The 9068-nt window shown below is 24.8% G+C and overlaps 2 non-coding genes across 2 annotated transcripts; both read left to right on the top strand.

The window, feature by feature from the left end:
• The first annotated feature begins 1331 nt into the window (after positions 1 to 1331).
• On the top strand, positions 1332 to 1402 carry TRNAG-GCC (transfer RNA glycine (anticodon GCC)). Its single transcript has one exon. It is a non-coding gene; the product is annotated as a tRNA-Gly (tRNA).
• Positions 1403 to 1405: 3 nt separating this feature from the next.
• On the top strand, positions 1406 to 1492 carry LOC114195751 (small nucleolar RNA snoR114). The gene has a single exon (XR_003606581.2). It is a non-coding gene; the product is annotated as a small nucleolar RNA snoR114 (small nucleolar RNA).
• Positions 1493 to 9068: the final 7576 nt, after the last annotated feature.

The following is a 9068-nucleotide window of genomic DNA, read 5'->3' as shown; positions in this document are numbered from 1 at the left end:
TAAAATTAAAAAAATAAAATATATACACCACATAACCTTCAAAATAAATGTTAAGACAAAAGAGATTAAAAGTAATTTTTTTTATTAAATAATTAATTTTTAAAATAATAATTAAAAGTAAAACTGAAATAACGAAATATGAATATAAAAAATATACATTTGAGACACATTAAAGTAAATATAAATATGTATATTACTTGATAAATATTTCTTTAATACTTTAAAGTTTATAACATGATGTATTCATCAGTGTCTTACTTTTGAAATGAGTTCTGGTATTCTTTTTTAGTATATCGATATATGTATTTTGTTTGTTACCAGAAAAATATTTATTTGACACGATGAAATTTACAACATAAGTGAATTAATAATTCTCCTCGACTTATTTATAATGCATTATGTACTTTCCTTCATCCATTTGAACTAAACAATAATATCATCAAATAAATAATTATTTTTATGATATCATGTAATATGTATACAAATTATTTTTCTAATAAATATATTTATGAGTATGATATGTTATGAATCACATTAAATCCAATTGACGTACATATAAAAATAAGTTTGATTATTTAAAATGATTAAAATTTTCTTTTATGTTTGACTATGAACCAATAATTAGAGTTGTATCCATCACTTTTATTTATGTTCTAAGATTTGAGGATACGTTGGTTATCTTTATTTCTAGCTCCCTCAACTAGAACAATACTACACACGAATGTTGAGATTAAACATTGAATATGTAAAAAATGAATAATTGACCATTTGTGGAATATTATTTGATGGGTGGCGGGTTTTTCACCCTTCTTATTTAATAAAACAGTTAGTTTGATAATTGTTTTGTTGTAAATTAGTGAAATCATGTGAAAAATAAAAAGTAATTACTTGTGCTCAAATAGAGTTACAAGATTAATTTTCATTTGTTTTCTCAAATATTTTGATTGGTCACTACAAAAAGATTTAATCTATTTTTGTTTAACGATGAATATTGATTTAGTAAAATTCTGAGATACGTTGTCAAAATTCCTCTTTAAAACTTTATAAAATTGAAGAGTTTGCATGACATACTCAAACTATAAATTATACGTATGATGGACTAACAACTAATTATATAAACTTATTTTGTGCAACATTTATTTTGCAATAAGAATATACTTAACATTCATACAGAGAAAGGTAAGGAGATGAAGAGATGTTATGGCATCCATGTGTTGTAAGTGATAAATGGTATGAAAGGATGCTTCTTTTACTAATGTTGACCTTGTTTAAACTAAGTTAAAGCCAATTCAGTTTGTAGTATTAAAAGAAAAGTTAATCAATAATAAAATGCACCAGTGGTCTAGTGGTAGAATAGTACCCTGCCACGGTACAGACCCGGGTTCGATTCCCGGCTGGTGCACCTGAGCTATGATGAAACTGTGTTCTCTGTGATGGTTGTGTCTATCACACTCTTCTGATCTTCCAGACGAATCGTGACACATCAGAGCTCAAATTTTACTTTTTTAGTTTTTATTTTTCAAATTCTCTTTCATTCTCCAACTATTATGATTCACAGCATCAATAATAGAGGCAATCATTCTCGAAAATACACTCCTCACCTTCCGCCACATTTTTCATTTGGTTGGTCTCCCACTAAGCCCACACAGTGGTAGTGGCCATTCAAGAAGTCAACCAACAAAATCCTCTCTCTGTAAAGCTTTTGTTTGTACACGTCTTTCTAATTTAACATTATTTCTTCGTTAAACTCACTTTTAAACACTTTTGATTCATTATTTTAAATTCTCTGTCAAAACTTCATTTTTCATAAATATTTTCTCTTTCGAAATATATATAAGTTGTTAATCAATATTTTAGATCTACATAAATCATCTTCTTTTAACAATATCATGAATTCGAAGAATAGTTATAACAATATACTTACATTCATCTCATTTCAAAGAGATATAAGTGAAATGTTTTGTACTGACAATATAATCTATTTATTTTGCCATAATGATGTTTTTAGTTGGTAATTGACTTGAGATGGAAACTATTATTTTTGGGAACAAAATCCTTTTTAGTTCTTGACCGAAGAATTTGTTTCGATATATCTAATAATCCTATTATTAGGATTCACGATCATGAATAATTTAAATACATTTTTTTCTTTAATTATTTGAGTGTTTTAAAAAAAATAAAATTGTGATAGAATATTAAAGTTCTAAAATGGACAAGATCATAACATTTATATCTATGGTGATTATCTCAAACTTGAATTGTAATTAAATAATTTGATTTTTTAACTCAATACATTAACTAGTAAATAAGTTCTTCACTATGACTTATTTGATTAAATCCAAAATCATATATATATATATATATATATATATATATATATATATATATATATATATATATATCAATTTTTTTATTTCTAACTAAGTGAAAGTTTCGACTCATGTTTGAATTTTTAACAAATATGAGATTATGATATAATTGACTCTATCAACTTTTTTTTATTAGTTTTCCTCAAATATTAAATTGGTTTGATTAGAAACAACACATGTTTTTAATTTTTCACATTCCATTGAATTCTTATATGTTTCTTTGTTTCTATACTTCCTTTAAGATAGTAGAGTTTGTATTTGTAAAAAGTCACGAAAGACACAAAATCATGACTTCTTATTCTCTCTAAATTAAATTTATACATGCTTATTTTTTTATTCCACATTATTGAGGTAATCGCACCCAAAACCACTAAGAATTGAAAAAGGAAGATTCTGTAGAGTTAACCTAGGAAAGGTCTCGTAGAGCACAAAGTGGTAACTCGTTGAATTACGTACCCTTTCAATCAACCATAAAGACTCATAGACTTTTATCTTCTTAATAATTCAAATAAAAAACAACCTTCATAAATCCCTTTACATCATACATCCAGGTTTAGGTTCCAAGAAATTTCCAACTCGTTAAATATAAGACGTCATTAATAATTGCGTCAAATTTATAAACTTTGAGGAGTTTAATTCTTATACATCAATGTAAAAAAAATGACAATGTTAATAGATAAAAGTTTATTCCATACACGACTTTTTTTCAAACAATTGTTAGAAAAGTCTATTTTCTCAGCTACAAGATAATATATGATTTGATGATAAGTGATATTTTTTTCATCATTGACGTATTCTAATTACATCAAATAATGAAATATAATTATTGAATATAAAGTTATAATAATGAAACTAATATTTAATTTTAGAATATTTATATGCATGATGAGTTTTGGCAATTCACAAAAGAAGAAAAAGCTTCGCCACATATATTGTTGTAAAATAATCCAAAAATCACGTTTTAACGTAATTCGAAGCCTATATATTGTAGGCTCTTAACTATTCTTTTTTATATCAACGTTAAATCGTGCACTTTCGTTTGTTTTCGTTTTATTATTTTCAAAGAAAAAGGAGAATAGTAAAAACCTGAAATATAGTGCATGCACTGTTCGAAAATGCAACAATATGACTTTTCTAATTGGAAGTCACTTGTTATACACAATTATTTTCATCTTTTTCCTTCAAATCAATACCTATTACTTCTATTATTAAAACCAACCCACTACTCATTTTTTTCTTCAAATTAAATAATTACTAGCAAGTGGAAAAACACTGTATAATGAACTACATATTCTATAATTTTGAATAATTTTCAACTTAGTTTTATATAGTTTTTTAATCTGTTTTTATACGCAAGTTTAAAATCAGTGTTATTTTTCTCAAATTATTTCATACCACTATCATTTGACTAATACTAATTAAGTGCGCGAAATTTCTTTTCAATATATATATATATATATATATACACATACATATATATATATATATATATATATATATATATATATATGAAAATTATAAAGACTAAAAAGAATGATAAACAAATACACAGATTATACTGTAATTTAATGGGAATATATTTTAAAAACCATTATATCATTTAATATATTTTGTGAAACCTACGTATGAATATATGAAGTGAATACGTATACACTTTTTTTTTTTTTTGGCTTGCTAAATATTCAGGTATATGGTAATAATTTAATTTTTGGCGTGTGCTAGGGATGGTTCAACAAAAAAAAAACATTATCTGTGTTTAAGGAGTGTTATTTTGGTTGTCCTCATTCAACGAATATGGACATGTTTATGTTTGTGCAAGTAAGAAGTGATATCATCAATGACAAAAGATCGTGTGCATTTTATACAATTTTTTTTATATAGTCAGAAAGGCATCACCATTATTGAAAATTCCCAGTTCATATATCACATCAAATTATTAACAATTAAATATCGAGTAAACATTATTTCCCAGTAGAACAAAACATGAGATGGTAGGTATAGGTAGGTAGACTTTGGAAATTATTTTGCAATATTTACATTCTTAAAATTTTCTTTGGTTGTTTAATTCTACTTAAAGGGTTTGTCTTATCTCTTCAGGTTAAATGGACCTAAATGCATAAATTTTGAAAATTTCAACATGTAAACGACCATTTTCTTTCCTACATTTGTTGGGTTTTTCGAGAAAAAATTATCGGAGAGATATAATACTAATGAGTATGAGTCCGACCCACACATAAAGTATAATGAGTTTGCGAATCTTTATTTTTATACAATGCTTAACTTCCTTATTTATAGTCAATGTGATATTTATACTCACACACTTAAGTTCTTAACGACTCACTCTTCTTCTAATAATATGTTGCTGTAATTTTATCTTTGCTAATATTCTTGTGATTAAAGTATCACTGAAGGTTTTTTAAATCTCTAACTTTGGTGAATTAATGTCAAATTCATAATCTGACAAAAAATGAAAATAACAACAATATATGTGATTAAGTTAAGGAGCTATAGTGTTCAACCAGAATTAGGTTATTTCAGGTGATTTTATGATTAGGTCTGCAACAAATAGTGTACAAGGAAGAAGAACTGGTACCTGAAAATACTGGGGAAAAAAAGCAGTTTATGTGAAGAAACTGGTTCAAATTCATGCATTATTTTTGTTTGACCTAAATAAGAGAGAAAGACTAGTTAAAATATGATACATTTTCCCTTAGCAATTAACTCTTCATTTATTAATAGAATTAATAAGTTAACCTAGATTTTGGTAGAAAATTTTTAACAAGATAATTATTATTTTTTTTATAGAGAATTAAAAATATTTTATGATAAAATATATTATTTGAATAAAATTTTTTAAATAAATTGAAATTGTAGAATTTTATTAAAGTAATTGAATTACTTTAAATAATGAATTTTACTTTTCATTTAAAATGTAAGAATTTGAAAATGTTCATGTTCTCAGATGTTTCTCTTTCTTTTTCATATTTTCTCCTTTATTTGATATTTGTTGGGACATTATTGGCTTACCAAAGGTTCAACCATCGTCCGGATAATTACTTTTCAGTTGTTATAAGTTAGAATTATTTTTATTAAAATCGATAGGAGTTATCTGTGATTTAAATTGTTAAATTAATTTTTATGTAATCAATTGCTATTTTTTTTTACTAGATATTAGCTAGTGTTAGAGAAACTACTTTTTTTCCATGTGAATTGCATTTTTTCAATTAATGATTGTAATGATTTTTTTTTTTGTCGATGTTTGTGATTCTTTTTTATCATTAATACAAATGTTGTTTCTTATCAATAGTTTGTAAGGATTTTTTTTTTCTTTTGTTAACTTGGAAAACTTTCTATCAATATTAACTATGAATGTTTTCTATCGATTTTAATTGGAAGAATTTTTCAACTGACATTAATAAAAAACGTTGGCAAAAAAATATGATCATCGATATCGTAAAAATAATTAATTTTGATCGATTGTGGTTGAGATCAATTGAAAATGATCTCAGTTGAGGTCAATTGAGAATTTTCTTTTTCAAATAAGAGTTCAAAAAATCTTGAGAAAATTTTGACAAAAAAATTAACATTAACCAACAATTAAAAAATATCATCGATATTGATATTTTTAAATAATTAATAATTATTTTATCATTAACTAATTATTTGTATTTAGTTGTAATTAAAATAATTTATTCACATGAGAAAATTAAAATTTTTCAAAATTAGATCAACTTACCTAAATAAAACAAGTTGAAATAAGATAAAATTAATATTAAATATATTTAAACGTCTTAAAAATTGTGATATTATGGTTAAAAAATGACTAATTTGCTAACCTTAAAAGAAAACTTTAAAAATATAAATTTACAAAAAAAAAAAAACTACTTGTTACCTTCTACATTTTTTCGAGACATAAATGAGTAGCGATTCATTAAATATCCATTTCAAAGAAGAGGAATTCATTAAACATTCTATTTCTAACCAATATATCATAATAGATGATAAAAGGAATAATATATCTTAAATTTATATGTTTGCATGAGATTATCTAAAATAAGTTTTAGAAGATAAACACATGACAAAACATGAAATTGACTTTTATGTGAGAAACAATTAGTTTGTACATGGACTAAAAATAAAATTTTGACAGATTATATGAGAGATTTTAAAAATTTAATTTATGTTAAAATTGATTTAACTTATAACTCATTTTTTTCTTCTGAAAGTGATAAAGCCTTGCATGATAATTAGGTAGAATATCAACATGATCCAAGCTCATAAAGAATCTGAAGAGAATTCTACTGAAACACACAACATTTGGCTTTCAAATTCGTAGTTAGTTTTGTCACAACAACGTGTGAATTCATTTGATAAAGTTATTGTTTTGTATAGCAGTTTTGTATAGCAGTCATCATCAACAATAAAAAAATCTTGGACATGTCAATGAACATATCCTAAAATTTATTAATAATATTTTTTCTTAATCAAAATTTTTTATAGGTGAGATTAATAAAAAAAAATTGTATTACAATAAAAAGAACTGTGACTTGACTAATAGCTATAACTTTTTTAGATTATAGCTTTTGATCTAATAATAAACACTCGATCCTAATAATTAGTATTAGACCGAAGATCACTAGTTTAATTTATGTTTGAACTTATGTTATTCTCTTAAATAAAAAATTATACTTTGATTAATAATTATAGTTTTTGTCCTAACGATAAATGTTCGATTCTACCAAAATTAAGATATTGTAAAATAATCGGCATTTTGAAAGTAAATTAACTCCAATAAAAACCAATTAAACCATATATCTATTTTATATATATATATATATATATATATATATATATATATATATATATATATATATATATATATATATATATATATTCGAGGAGAAAACCTATGGTATATTTGAATGCTTAGTTTCAACGATGATTAACAAATATATTCCTTGAAAGTAACAAGAGAGAAACTAATAAGGCATAGGTTCCGTACACGTTCTATGATTAAGTTATTAGAGTTGAAGATCCCTTTCAGAAGTTCTCCAACTTAAAAAACTACTTCATTATTATCCTTCTTTCTTCTTCCTCTTTTGACCTAAAAATGGAGCCTCTTTGCTGACCATAGATTGCAAATATGTTGAAATATAAAACACAACAACCTTACTGTTCTTTCCGATACCTTCTTTATTTCTTTAATTTGTTCAACCCTATTTGCTAACGGACCCAAGCACACAGACAAAACAAACCCTTAAATTATTTATTTTTCTTAAATTTCGTTCATTCATTTTAATTTGACCTCCTAATTTTTAAATTGATGCAATTTCTTCTCTTCTCAACCCTCCTTGAAGTTTACAAATTGACAATGTTTTTAATAAAAGTAAATGAAAAGGTTGATTGAAGAATAACACCTTAACAATTTTAATTTTATACATATAATTAATGTGGTACATTAATAGTTTTTATTTACCAAAAGTATTATATTATATTATATTTAATAAAGGAAATTTTTTACTACATTATTTTAAAAAATAAACTTTAAACTAAAATTTATTTTACAAAATTAGTTTGTAAAGTGAAGTTTACACTTGTAAATTATCTTTTCTCTGGTTATTATGCCGTAAGCCTACAGGTGGAGATGTTCACTAGGGAAACACAACATCAATGAAATATGAGTCAACCACATAAGATATTAATATCACTCTCAATCCAAAATCTTAAGATAATGAATTTATGAATCTTCATCTTATATAACACTTTATTTTCTTATTTCTATATAATATAAGATTTAGGCTCATTCTTGACTTTACAAAAGTATGATATTTCTAATACATTACACTATATTATATTAAAATTCTTTAATATGAATCTTTCTTTTTTGTAATTAATATTCGACCGCTTCACTTTGTTTTTTCTTTGTTTTGTCTTCTCTTTGTTTTGTCCATGGTTGAATTATGCTAAATAATACTTGACCCATTTGATGGAAATGGTTAGTTTTGGGTTATCTAAAAGCTATAAAGATGGAATAAAATTTTTGTGGGTCTTTCTTTATTGGAGTGAGGAACAAACTCAATATTATTCTTGATTTCTTTTTGAAGGGAAACAAATTTCCACGATCTTATTCAGTTTGGACCAAGTTATTGGAATAGCCTTTTTAAAATCGTATCTAGGATCACTTAAGGTGGATAATCGGATCTTCACCATCATTTATCCAAAAACATGATAACAATTTACGAGGCATCTTATGAAATGATGTGATATGTGAATGAAATTTCATGTTCTATCACACTTTTACAACACATTCAACTCCTACTTTATTTGTAAATACATTTCTTACCACTTGGGTTGGGACCATAATGAACTTTGCTCATAACCAACCCAACCAAAAGTAAAATGGATCAATTTTTGTACCACACTCTTATTCACATCAATTCATAACATTTATAATATGTTATTATAAAACTAATGTTGTTGACGTTATTTTCTAATTAAATTTTACATTTTAAATGTTTTATCAATACGATGATATTTAATTGAAATATTTATTATATACTTACCAATATGAAAGTTTTCCTCTGATGAAATATTAGTATCAACAGTAACTATAATATTTAGATATTGTTGCTCAATCAGATTTAAGGCTTCATTTCAATAACATAAATACTTATTTATGATATACTTGTAATCCAAACA

The sequence above is a fragment of the Vigna unguiculata genome, chromosome 8 (genome assembly GCF_037176805.1).
Source record: "Vigna unguiculata cultivar grain cowpea cultivar isolate G323 ecotype 2 chromosome 8, ASM3717680v1, whole genome shotgun sequence".
NCBI lineage: Eukaryota > Viridiplantae > Streptophyta > Magnoliopsida > Fabales > Fabaceae > Vigna > Vigna unguiculata.
Note: the sequence above shows the minus strand (reverse complement) of the source record. Positions and strands in the feature narration are given on the sequence as shown.